Source organism: Trichosurus vulpecula, chromosome 9 (assembly GCF_011100635.1).
Source record: "Trichosurus vulpecula isolate mTriVul1 chromosome 9, mTriVul1.pri, whole genome shotgun sequence".
Classification (NCBI taxonomy): domain Eukaryota; kingdom Metazoa; phylum Chordata; class Mammalia; order Diprotodontia; family Phalangeridae; genus Trichosurus; species Trichosurus vulpecula.
This window is the reverse complement of record NC_050581.1, coordinates 43,180,714-43,195,133: the sequence shown is the minus strand read 5'-3', so window position 1 is coordinate 43,195,133 and position 14,420 is coordinate 43,180,714.

Here is a 14,420-nt window from a genome sequence, read left to right as displayed (position 1 = left end):
TCAATTTTATTTTTTTGATATCATCCATTCATATTCAACTCACCCTGTGCCCTTTGTTTAAACATACATACATATATATGTACATATAGAGAGAGGAGCTGGGGCCTGACCCTGCTCCTCTCTCATCCAGATCTGACAGACCTTTCCTACTGACCTTCTAAGTTGTCTTTGGCATTTGTGGGTTGAGAAGTCTGGAAACTGCCACAGCTGCAGTGATTCAATTGCATGAGGTCTGCTCTGGTCCCATCTATGCCAGTGCAGCTCTCACTGGCCTGTGCTCTTCTCTCAGACTAGTGCAACAGACCTGTTGACCTTCCAGGTTGTCTTGGGCTGGAAATTTGTTTCACTCTGTCATTTTGTGGGTTCTTTTCCTCTAGAATTTGTTTAGAGTCATTTTTTACAGGTATTTGGAGGGGTTTGGGGGAGAGCTCAAGCAAGTCCCTGCTTTTACTGTGCCATCTTGGCTCTGCCTGGTGGTTTTACAGAACTCAGATGACCAGGAATCAATAACCGATCGTTAATCCCCTGAACCAATCAAATATCAATGACAGTCTCAATACCTTTCATCCATTTGCTTATTCATCCATTTGTATGTTTGTTTATTGAAACTAGGTCTCCTTATTTCATCAAGGTTGGACATTCAGTAGCTACTAGCTCAATCTGAATACAAAAGCACAAAAGCTTTAACTGGCTGTTTTCTATCCTGGGCTGATTCACCCCTTCTTAGGTAGTCCTCTACTCCCAGGGGCTCACCATATTGGTGCTGAACTTAAGTACAGACACCAGACCAGCTTTAGCTCTACTGAAGCTCAGAACTTCCAAATTCAAGCTATCCACCAGCCATAGCTTCCCCTAGTAGCAGGTATTCGCCACCATAGTTTCAACACCTTTTAAAGAAAAACTAGGCTAACTTGCCAGGGGGTGGGAGATAATGTTATTTCTTCTACTACAATATTCATTTAAGGCTATTTGTTCAGTCATTCTGCAATTGATGGACACCTACTATGTTTTAAGTTTTTTGCTAAATGGAAAGTTCTGCTTTAAATATTTTTGTACATATGAGTCATTTTTCTCTATCTTTGATCTCTTTGGGGTATAGGCTTAATAGTCATATCACTGGGTCAAAGCTGTTTACAGTTTAGTGATTTTTGGAGTATTTGTAGTTGTTGGTCAGTCGTTTTGGTTGTGTCCTCCTCTTCATGACCGCATTTGGGGGTTTCTTGGCAAAAACGATGGAGTGGTTCACCATTTCCTTCTCCGGTTCATTTTACAGATGAGGAAACTGAGGCAAACAGGGCTAAGCGACTTGCCCAGGGTCACATGGCTAGTAAGTGTCTGAGGCTGGATATGAACTCAGGAAGATGGGTCTCCCAGACTCCAGGCCTGGCACTCTATGCACTATGGCGCCAACTAGCTGCCCTAATATATATATGCCATATATATGTGTACGTGTGTATGTGCACAGATGTGTGCATCTGTGTGTATGAGATGTTTGCGCATTATGTGTGCATGTGTATACTTAAATATAAGAATACATACATGTATATTATATATGTGAAATTCAAAATAAGACATCTAAGGCTTTATCTCAGTCTAATCAGCAAACATGATAAAAGATGGAAGGAGTTGTAGAAAGACATTAATGGTGGAGCTATGTATTAGTCTAATTATTCTGGAAAAAAGCTGGATTTATGTGGGGAAAAAGATACTTAATTACTCATACCCTTTGACCGACTGATCCCACAATTGGGTATATAGGCCCAAAAGGTCAAAAATAGAAAGTTTTTGTCATTAATAAGAATAGACAAGTATAAAAATGTTGGTAAAGTATTAAACATATACAGTACATGCATTTAAGTTTATGTATATGCAGAAAGTTGTATTTTGAAATCTAAAAATTCTAATAGTACAAATGTGTTACTGAAAATATATTTAGAGCAAAGTACCAAATTTCTTCCAAGAAATTTAATTTGTATCAAAGATGTTATTGGGTAATAGGTTAGACTGTGTAAAGTCATTATTGTGACTTCAACTATCATCACTAGCTGAAATTACTAATTTAAACTGCCTTGAAACTAAAATTTGTGTTTTTTCTAAAGCTCGAGTAAAGCTAATTGTTCTTTTAGAGCACTTCTACAAGTCCTACAATGCTCCCACTTCAATAGGACCTGTGGTCAGGGAGTACCCCCTCCAGCAAAATGCTCTGACTCCAGACACACAGGGCCAAGATTCATCCTGGTGTCCTGACCCCAAAGAGTGGAATCACGCTTTTTCATACTCTCTGGTTTATTATTCCTTTCCTTAGTTAAACTCTTGGAGAAAAAAAAATCTCCACCAGAAAGCTTCACCATAACTCATGAACCCAGGAAGTCTTGAATTCATGAGGTATCACCAAAGGCCAGAAATGTTCATTCCTTCAGATCATCAAGTGACCTAAGCTCAGGGGAAGAAATAAAATGCAGATGAGGCAGCCATGCACTTGAAATCCAGTCTCAGACCTCCTTCCAGGTGCATGCAATTGCCATTGCAATTGGGATTGGGAAGGGAGAGAAATCCCCTGCCTTGCTCCGCTTACTAGAAGTGTAGAGGAGAGCTATCAGAATCCCAAAAGAGGCTGCTGAGAAAGAAAGGATGGAACCTTTCCATACCCCTGAATGCCTACTGAGAGGGAAGACTCCTTCACAATAATTTGTCCCCCAAGATTCTCAGTGATCCACTTTGACATGAGTCCAGTCACAGGAGCCAACCTATGTCATCCCAAGGATCATATCCTTCAGCAAGAGTCCAGAGAATGTCTGTGAGAAGGGGGACAGAGCACATATCCACCTCCGTTGGAGGTGCCCTAGTCTAGATCGGGAGATACACCTGATCATTTCCTATATAGTAGATTATATAACAAATACTGGCAACAAATATTTATCTTCTACTTCTTAAAATGACATTTTCAAGATAGATAAGTACTCAAATGGTTTCTTTCCACTGAAGTCAGGACTGTGTTAGTTAACCTATTTCTTGATCAGGAACCAAAGAGCAGACCTAAGCAAAGGAAATATAAACAGTCATTAATCAATGAAAAATAAATTGGATTTTAAACATCAGGTTTAAATAATGTTTAAATTTCACTGGTGATGCTGGGACAGAAGTCTATAATACTACTTCCCAGGCTACAGTAATCCTGTGTCTACAATGATCCTATCAACCTGACTCCTTTCGTGAACACTAAGTTGCTTTTAATTTACAATAATTCCGACAACAGTGAAAAAATTGTTACTTCTACCAGCCTTGGACACATAATAGCTGCTGAGTTCATAATTCTTTGTGAAAGCAAAGTACCCACTAATGCACTCTGATTTTGTATTTTTAAAGAACTTATAAAAAGTAATTTGCTAGTTATTCATTACAATGTCTTTGTGAATGTCAGTATTATAAATGAAGTTCTCACTCTAAAGGAATATCTCAATGTTTCTTAATCCACATTCTCTACTAGCCCTAAAAAGACAAAACAAAACATATTGCCTCTGTTTTTAACTCAGTTAACCAAGGTATATCTTGTTCATGTAATGGTAATAATAAAAGCTAATATTTCTTAAAATAGTGCTTACTATGTGTCCAGGACTGTGCTAAGCACTTCACAATGATCTCATTTGATCCTTACAACATCTCTAGAATGCAGGTGCTATCATTATTCCCACTTTACAGATGCAAACTGAGACAGACAAGGGACAAGTGATTTGCCCAGGGTCACACAGTTAGTGTCTGAAGCCAAATTTGAATTTAGGTCTTTTTTTTTTTTGAGGACTTAGGTCTTTCTTACTCCAGGCTCTGCGCTCTATGCACTGTGCCACCTTGCTGCCCATATCCAATGTGTATATTTTAGTCATACACCTCTTCTCTGGACAGAAGCAGCTGGTAGCACGGTATACTTACAAGTTATGAGACTTGTTGGCACATCACAGGGTTGCTGTGAAGATTAATGAGATGATATTTGTAAAGCACTTAGCATGGCACCTGGCACATAGTAGGTGCCAGGTAAATCTTTTTCTTCTTTCCTGGAGGACCTGAGAAGGAGTCAGCTGGGCTCATTTGGGGTTCTGGGGAGCCTCTCTTTATACTAGGCACATGGGTGAGGTCTTCCTGATTCCAGACCTGGTAGGTTTAGGCTAACAGTTTTCTGGTTAAAGGATGCTACTTGGACTATTGTCTAGGGGTTTTTTTAAATCTTTCTCTTAGGGCAGGGAGTATGTGGTACAGATCAAGATTTTTTTAATATTTAATTTATTTATTTTCAATTTTCAGCATTCACTTCCATCAGTTTTAAATTTTCTTCCCCTCCCCAAGATGGTATGCAATCCGATATAGGCTCTACACATATATTCCTATTAAACACATTTTCACATTAGTCATGTTGCATAGAAGAATTACAATGAATGGGAGAAACCATGAGAAAGAAAACAAAACAAAAGAGAAAAGAGTCTGCTTCACTCTGCATTCTAACTCTATAGTTCTTTCTCTGGATTGGATCAGATCAAGATTTTAAATGGATTTTTTAGACCTATATGTGCAAAGATATTCAAAGAAACACTTTCTATAGTAGCAAAGAATGGAAACTTAAGGGGAATCCCCATCATTTGGAGAATGGCTAAATAATGTATGGCATATGAATTAATGAAATACTGTAGTGCCATAGGAAATGAAAGTGGTGGTTCCAGGGAAACATGGGAAGATTTGTATGAATTGATGCAGAATGAAGTGAACAGACCAGGAGAAGAATTTATACACTAATAATAACACTGTAAAAACAAAAAGCTTTGAAAAACCTAAGAACCCTGATTAATGGAATTGCCAACCATGATTCCAGAGGACCAATGATTAAGCATGCTACCCACATCTTGACAGAGAGATCATGCACATTTTAAGATACATCTAGTATGCAAATATATTTTGCTTGACTATTAATATTTGTCATGTAACCCCAGTCCCAAAGCTCATTAATGTGGAACTCTTTCCTCCTTGGTGGGGATGAATGCCCTGCCCTGTGTGAGGGTGGGGTGAAGCTTCCAGCAAGGGGACTGCAGAGGATATTTCTCTCCCCAGCCCCAGTGAGTAGGAACTCATGTTTAACTAGTCAAGCCTGAAACTGGATTTCAAGTTCTCTGCTTCCTCTTCTGCTCTGTGTTTCTTTCCCTGAGGTTAGGTCACTCAAGGATGATCTAAAGGAAAAAATGTTTTTGGTCTTCGGTGATACCTCTTGAGTTCAAGACTTCCTGGGTTCCTGCGTACTGACAGCTTCGTTATAGAGATTTTTCCCCCTAAGAGTTTAACTGGGGAGAGGAGTGTGGCAAGGGAGTAATAAACCAGAAAGTAATATTGCCCTCTGTGGGGTCAGGACATTAGGATGGCTTTGTGCTGAGTCTTCTTTGAACTTTCTGTGAGTTGCTGATTCTCTTCAGACTTCAGGCACTTCTGGTTTCCAGCTTTGAGAGAGAAGATGGATGAGGTCAACTCTACTTGACGTTGATGAGGGGAAACATTCTGGGAAGACGTGAGAGGAACGGGCACTCTCCATCATGTATCTCTTCCCAGCTTGCTGTGCTAGAGACTTTCGGAACTTCTCCCTGGGTAAGATCCAGGATTCTCCCTTGGTTGAGCTGAGTTACCTTACTCTCCATGGGAGAGTTCCTTCATTCTGTATTTTCTGGTAAGTATTTCCCTGTGTATAACTTCTCTGATTTCTGTTTTGCTACTGACTTGAATGAATGGGGTTTCTTTGATAATTGTCATGTGTGTTCATTGTGGAACTGGTATTTGCTGGGAAAGGGGGTCAAGCTTTGGATACAGAGTTTGGGGGTTCTACTTCTTCCCAACAATGAAACGGCTATCAGAAATTAGCTTGAACCTGATCATATTCTCTAGACTAACAATATTTAAGGGAGCCGAGAAATATAATGATTCTATATAATATAATTCCAGCAGAGTGGGTTCCTCCCCCAACATCCTGCTTCCCCTCCTGGCAGGAACTCAAATCTCCCTTGGAGGAGGGTGGGAGAAGAGGCTAACATAGAGATACCCTCGCCTCCATGGTACATGAAGGAGACAGGCCTCATAACACAGGGGAACTTGCTACAGTTACAATGGTTTTGTTTTTATTTTTATTTTACGGTAGTGGAGGAAGGTGGGAGGGAGAAAATGGTAAATGCCTGATAATTGAAAAAAAAAACTGAAATTAAAAAAGGATTATTTTCAACTACAGTTGTTACATTCTAAAAGTAGGACTGTCATATTCAAAGTTACAGATAGACCACATTTCTGCAGAAAGTATTGGCAGACTAGTAAATAATTTAACAGAACATATCCATTATGTTAATCTGTTATTAATGAGACAATGCAATGTTTCTCAAATATTCCATTAGTCATGTAGTAATCTTCCATATACCATATTTATTCCACAGGATATAACTTGATGTGGTTGTTCTTAAGTATCTAAAACAATGTCTCTTTGAACTAAACTGAAAACAAAGGTGGGAAGTCAATTTTTAAAAAGCTAACAGTCAACCTATTGTTGAGGTTTGGTCTCTGCCCACCTAGGGCCAAAAACTGTTGAGGTTTCATGATGTGTTGTGGTGGAACCTTCTCAAAGAATTCAATCAGACCACCTCTAATCCAAGTATAGGCATTTATTGAGATTGATGCCTCTCATGAAGCAGCCAAGTTCCAAGAGGAACCAACCACTTCAGAGAAAGCAAGATGGATTTTTATAGGGTAAAGATGCAATTACATAATCAAACTTTACATAGAATATAGGAATATGATTAATATTTAAAAGGCAGGAGGAATTTGTTAAGGGATTAGGTAATGGAGGAGGAGTCCCTTCTATGGTTCGGTGGTTAAACATTCTCCAATTGACTAGCCATTGTGGTCCTGTCTGGTCAAGACAGATAGTTAGATATTGTGGTCCTGTCTTGGGCTAAATGGATGATGTGATTGTGGTTGAGTACATGGACACCTGTTCAAATATGAGGAATGGGTTTGGGGGCAGTAGCTAGGCAGAGGCAGCGGCTGGGTTCCCATCACATGGACATGCCTGCTGTTTCTGTGGGAAACTAAGAGTTCAGGGACACACCTGTTCCAGTGAGCAGTGAAGCACACATGAAGAAGTTAGGACATTAGCAGGGGGCAGGGGTGGGGATCTAGGTAGGTACAGTGGGGCCTATAATGAAGTTAGAATATTGGGGCTAGGGTAGCTTCATTAGGATTCCATCACTATCACTATTTTCCAGGCTAATGATAAGGGTGCTCCTGCTTGTATCTTACTGGTACTACAAAGAAACATTCATTGATGCTCTCCGAATGTTTACAGAAGCTGACATCATTCAAACCTCTAAAGATCAGAGTTAGGCAGAGAAAATCTTGGAAAATACTTAACAGATATCTTAAGGCTGAGAGTAGTAATAAAGAGACTATTTGCACGAAATGTTTTAAATTCAGTTTATTTTTAATTAGAAGAATTTTGTTTTCCTTTTAAATATTTGCATCTATTTATGATTTATGCCCTGGCTTCCGAAAAGGATCTTCTAACTTAAATTATGGAATTTTAGGATAAATCTATTACATCTTTTAAAAATTCCATTATTCATTTCAGATTCATTTACATTATTATAATATGTAGCATCTTTCTGGGTTTCCTCCTAACTCATTCTCAAAGGTTAGGCTGCTCAAAGGACTTATTACCTCTCATTCAAGATACTCTATGGGTATAAATTGCTAAAACCATTGTTCATAAGCCCCCACCAATGTCTGCTTTTCAATAGTCAGCCAGAGAATTCAATTATCTTAAAGCAAAGACATTTGTTAGAATAACATAGTAAGAAGATTTATAATAGGATATTCTCACTCTTTCCAACCCCCGTAAGTTTAGAGAGCATTCTCCTCGGAAACATATATGGGGAGTCTAAGCAAGTATGAATGTCTTGCATGAGTGGGTCACACTTCAGTAACAAATATGAATAGACATATCACTCCTCCAAAGCTATAGGGTTCCTGATACCCTCTTGTGATGTTCTTTCACTGTTCCTTGCTGTTGGTTGGGTGTATTACCTCCCTGGAATCACTGCAATGCAGGTTAGTCTATCGGTTGGCTTAGTCTCAACATCCTCTAGCTCCTGGCTAAGCTGAAATCCTTGTCTAGGGCTATCTATAGTCATATGAAAACATGCTCTAAAAATCACTATTGATTAGAGAAATGCAAATCTAAACAACTCTGAGGTACTACATCACACCTATCATATTGGCTAACATGACAACACAAAGCAGAATCATGTTACCCTTCCTCCTCCTGTTATCTGTCCTCATATCAGGACAATGGGGAAAAGTTCCTTGTTTCAATATCAGGCTGATTATTTGATCAGGGATTTCTCTCATTTATAAAAACACCTATCTTATTATTAAATCTCTTTGACCCAATGACCTGTCAAATATTTTTAAGTTCCAAAATTTTAAGCAATGTATTCACACTTTCCCTCTACTAATTATTAACATTCTTCCAGTAAGTTTTAGAATCATATGTGAAGAGAAATTTTTTTAAAATTTATTTATTTAACATATTTGGTTTTCAGCATTGATTTTCACAACAGTTTGAATTACAAATTTTCTCCCCATTTCTACCCTCCCCCCCACTCCAAGATGGCATATATTCTGGTTGCCCTGTTCCCCAGTCAGCCCTCCCCTCTATCACCCCCCTCCCCTCTCATCCCCTTTTCCCTTCCTTTCTTGTAGGGCAAGATAAATTTCTACGCCCCATTGCCTGTGTATCTTATTTTTAGTTGCATGCAAAAACTTTTTTTTTTGTTTTTGAACATCTGTTTTTTAAAACTTGAGTTCCAAATTCTCTCCCCTCTTCCCTTCCCACCCACCCTCCCTAAGAAGTCGAGCACTTCAACCTAGGCCACACATGTATCATTATGTATAACCCTTCCACAATACTCATGTTGTGAAAGGCTAACTACATTTTGCTCCTTCCCAACCCATCCCACTTTATTGAATTTTCTCCCTTGACCCTGTCCCCTTTCCAAAGTGTTTGTTTTGATTACCTCCACCCCCATCTGCCCTCCCCTCCATCATCCTCCCCCCTTTTATTTTTTTTTATCTTCCTCCCTCTTCTTTCCTGTGGGGTAAGATACCCAACTGAGTATGTATGGTATTCCCTCCTCAGGCCAAATCTGATGAGAGCAAGGTTCACTCATTCCCCCCTCACCTGCCCTCTCCCCTCCTCCCACAGAACTGCTTCCTCTTGCCACCTTTATGCGAGATAATCTACCCCATTCTATCTCTCCCTATCTCCCTCTCTCAGTATGTTGCTCTCTCATCCCTTAATTTCATTTTATTTCTTTTAGATATCTTCCCTTCATCTTCAACTCACCCTGTGTCTGCTCTCTCTCTTTTACATATATATGTATACATATATATATGTAAACACACACACACATATATATATATACATACACATGCATACATATACACATAGATACATACATACATACACATTCACCTATATATATACATAAACATATATATATGCATATTCCCTTCAACTACCCTAATACTGAGGTCTCATGAATCATACACATCATCTTTCCATGTAGGAATGTAAACAAAACAGTTCAACTTTAGTAAGTCCCTTGCAATTTCCGTTACTTGATTACCTTTTCATGCTTCTCTTGATTCTTGTGATTGAAAGTCAAATTTTCTATTCAGTTCTGGTCTTTTCACTGAGAAAGCTTGAAAGTCCTCTACTTTATTGAAAATCCATATTTTGCCTTGCAACATGATACTCAGTTTTGCTGGGTAGGTGATTCTAGGTTTTAATCCTAGCTCCACTGACCTCCAGAATATCGCATTCCAAGCCCTTCGATCTCTTAATGTAGAAGCTGCCAGATCTTGGGTTATTCTGATTGGGTTTCCACAGTACTCAAATTGTTTCTTTCTGGCTGCTTGCAGTATTTTCTCCTTGATCTGAGAGCTCTGGAATTTGATGACAATATTCCTAGGAGATTTCTTTTTGGGATCTATTTGAGGAGGCGATCGATGGATTCTTTCAATTTCTGTTTTGCCCTGTGGCTCTAGAATATCAGGGCAGTTCTCCTTGATAATGTCTTGAAAGATGGTATCTAGGCTCTTTTTTTGATCATGGCTTTCAGGTAGTCCAATAATTTTTAAATTATCTCTCCTGGATCTATTTTCCAGGTCAGTGGTTTTACCAAGGAGATATTTCACATTGTCTTCCATTTTTTCATTCCTTTGTTCAGTTTTATAATATCCTGATTTCTCATAAAGTCACTAGCTTCCACTTGCTCCAATCTAATTTTTAAAGTAGTATTTTCTTCAGTGGTCTTTTGGACCTCCTTTTCCATTCGGCTAATTCTGCCTTTCAAGGCATTCTTCTCCTCATTGGCTTTTTGGAGCTCTTTTGCCATTTGAGTTAGTCTGTTTTTTAAGGTGTTGTTTTCTTCAGTGTATTTTTCAGTATTTTTTTGGGTCTCCTTTAGCAAGTCATTGACTTGTTTTTCATGGTTTTCTCGCATCCTTCTCATTTCTCTTCCCAATTTTTCCTCTACTTCTCTAACTTGCTTTTCCAAATCCTTTTTGAGCTCTTCCATGGCCTGGGACCAGTTCCTGTTTTTCTTGGAGGTTTCTGTTGTGGGCTCTTTGACTTTATTAATTTCTTCTGTCTGTATGTTTTGGTCTTCTTTGTCAACAAAGAAAGAATGCAAAGTCTGAGACTGAATCTGGGTGCGTTTTCGCTGCCTGGCCATATTCCCAACCAACTAACTTGACCCTTGAGTTTTTCAGTGGGGTATGACTGCTTGTTGATTACAGAGTTCTATGTTCCACGTTTGGGGGGGAGGTGCCCGCTCTGCCACACCAACACTGCTCCTTCCCCAAGAACCCCCAACCCGAACTGGACTTAGATCTTCGGCAGGCTGTGCACCCATGCTCTGATCTGCCACTTAATTCCTCCCACCAGGTGGGCCTGGAGCCGGAAGTAACAACAGCTGTAGCTGCCCCACCTCCGCTGCCCCCGGGGCTGGAAGCTGAACCGGGAACTCCTTCCACTCCCGCAGCTTTTCCCACTAACCTTCTCCGCAGTCTTTGGTGTTTGTGGGTTGAGAAGTCTCGTAACTGCCGCAGCTCACTGAATCAGGGCGCTAGGGCCCCCTCCGCCCGACTTCTGGTCTGGATGGTCCATGCCGCTCAGGCTGGGCTCTGCTCCACTCCGTTCCCAGCTCCCAGCTCCCAGCTCTGTGTGGGATAGACCTCATCCAGAGACCATCCAGGCTGTCCTGGGCTGGAACCCTGCTTCCCTCTGCTGTTTTGTGGGTTCTGCTGTTCTAGAATTGGTTCAGAGCCATTTTTTATAAGTTTTTGGAGGGTCTCGGTACAGAGCTCACACTATTCCCTGCTTACCAGCTGCCATCTTGGCTCCGCCCCCGAAGAGAAATTTTTATCTGAATTATTTTTTAATTGTAAATCAGACACAGGCCAGAGTTGCCTGGGGGCACTGAGGAGGTAAGTGACTTGTCTGGGGTCACACAGCTAATGTTATGCAATGCTGCCTCTTCTAAGACTATAAATTACATAGCAGGTCCCCATCTGTACTGGCAAGGGCAGTTCTTCATCGGGAGGTTTCCCACACTACTGAAATCATAGACTAGTCCAAAAAAAAATTCATATTAAAGATTTGCATTTGGTAGCATCTTTGAATATGTAAAAGGTTATCTCCCCTTCCCCTTTAGAATTACCACTTTTAGTATCAGTTTTCTTCCAATTTGATTTTATGGGTTCATCTTTATGAAATTTATGAATATTACATAAGGATATTTTGAACATGAAGTCTAGCAATGGAAATGTAATAAAACAAATCCAATTGATTGCCCATATTGATCCAAGTTAAGGTTAGCTACCATTTCATTTAATGCTAATGGAAGTGGTCTTCCAGAACCAAAGAATCAGTCAGAAGATTTTAGATATAGAACCAGACAGGACCTCAGAAGCAAGACACTGGTGCATCCTGGGCATGGTGAATCCCCTCTTTTTTGGTGTCACTGTTCCCATTACCACAAGAACTATCATCTTCCTCTGCTCTTTTATTCACTGACTACCACCTACCTCCCACACTGCTCCCCACCCCCCCCCCCCCGCCCCCAACAATTTCCCTTGAGTAGACATCTACAATTGGGAGGGAGAGAAGTATTTAAGTGAGTGTAGACTAAAGATATAGGTGAGAAAAGTGTGAACAGGAGAACCATGTTACCTTTTCTCCCCAGCTTGTTATCTATCCCCATATCAGGACAATGGGGAAAAGTTCCTTGTTTCAATTCCCTCCCCTGTAGTCTGGAGCATTACATTAATAATAAACCCATACTAATATCCTTAGCTGTCTCTTCAGACAGTAGAGATGTAAGCTGTATATATTAAAGACTATCAGTGGCAAGAAAAAAGCATTAATGTCTCTTCTCTTTTTGTAGGCCTCCTAATTGCCCACCTCTGGGCAAATGTTCCTTCTACCTAGTGGAAAATACAAGTCTGCCTGTTGCTTAGCAAAAAGTGCTTTACATCTGTAAAGCTCTGGCGCACAGTAGGCATCTAATAAATGGTTATTCCCTTCCCTTTCCCTCTCAGAGGTTTCTGTATGCCAAAGGAAGATTTGGAATTCAGTAAAAAAAGTTAATATTTAGATAATATAGTCAGCTTGGCAGCTTTCATTAAGTCTCAATTCAAGATTAAGTAATAGTTTAAAAAATTAATGAAAAAATTTTAACGTATTTTAATGGGATCCTTAGTCATAAATTGAAAAACATTCCCAAGTTGAAAGATTTCTAAATGAAACTCCCCTTTTATATTTTAGTGCAAAAGTGTGTTTTCCAGCAATTTTCCATTGCCCAGTGATTTTAATACAGGATGACATTGACGGATTATTTCCTTGATCAGAGTTTTCCACAAATGATGAAGTAAAAATGTAATGGAATCATGTTTCTTAAAATGTCTGTTGTCCTTTTAGGGCCATGCTAGGTATTATACATTTATAATCTCCTGTTTGCCCTCCTGGCAGGAATCAAAGTCTCCCTTGGAGAAGGGAGGGTGGAGGCAACTTGAGATATCTATTCATACCTCTTTGTGAGCCATATGCAGACAGGTTACATGGACACACATAAGCTACATATACACACAAAACTATCCAACAACAACTGCTATATACAGCTAGCAGTACTAAGTATTAATTAATAAATTAATAAATTATAATAAATATATATTATAAATATATATATAATAAAAATATATAAATATACAAATATAATAAATTAATAAATTAATAAATAATTAATTAATAATTAATAAATATGTTTCTAGTCAGAAGATTTGAGTTGCTCTGCTAATCCTGGGCAGAGTCATTTCACCTTCATATGCCTCCTTTTTCCTTATCTAAAAAATGGTTCGAATATCTTGCCCTACCTACCTCACGGTATGGTTGTAGAGACTAAATGGGATCATGTGAAAGTACTCTGTACAAAGTCAAAGCCACTGTGGACCTTGGTTATCTGTAGAGACTATACCAAGCCTTAGCCTTCCCTCTAATAATATCAAATTTCCAAAACCCCAGAAGAATAGGGACACTCATGCCAGGTCACTAGGCAGAGTACCAAGGCCTAGGACAATTTCTTGCATATAATAATAAGTAGCTAAGAAAGGTTCATTTAATTGAAGTGACTTGACAGCAGACAGCTATAATGCTGTTCTTCCTCTCTATTCTCCTTTTCTGAAAAGTGTAAATAGTATTGTAACACCGCACACTTCTGAACAAACGCTTGATTGTATTTTCCAATCTTGTTCAGTTTACAACACCTTTATTGTTTTCCCCTTTATCTGATGAATTTGGTTAGGGACTTTTAAAAATAATTATTTTTAGTTTTTAACTCCCGTAAGATTTTGAGTTTTAAATTTTCTCCCCCTACTTCTCCTTCCCCTTCCCCACAATGGTGTGCATCTGATATAGGCACTACTTACATATCCATGCTAAATATATTTCCACCTTAGTCATGATCTAAAGAAGAATGAGAACCAATGGGAGGAACCATGAGACAGAAAAAACAAAACAACAAAAGAAAAGGAGAGCAAATAGTATGCTTCCAACTGCATCCAGACTTCAAAGTTCTTTCTCTGGAGGTGGATAGCATTTTCCATCCTGAGTCTTTTGGAGTTGCCTTAGATCTTTGCATTAATGAGAAGAGCTAAGTCTGTCATGGCACAATGTGGCTGTTACTGTGTACAATGTTCTCCTGGTTCTACTCATTTCACTCCGCATCATTTCCTAGAAGTTAATTAGGGACTTTTAATAGAACCTATATAGAGATGTCATTTATCACAAT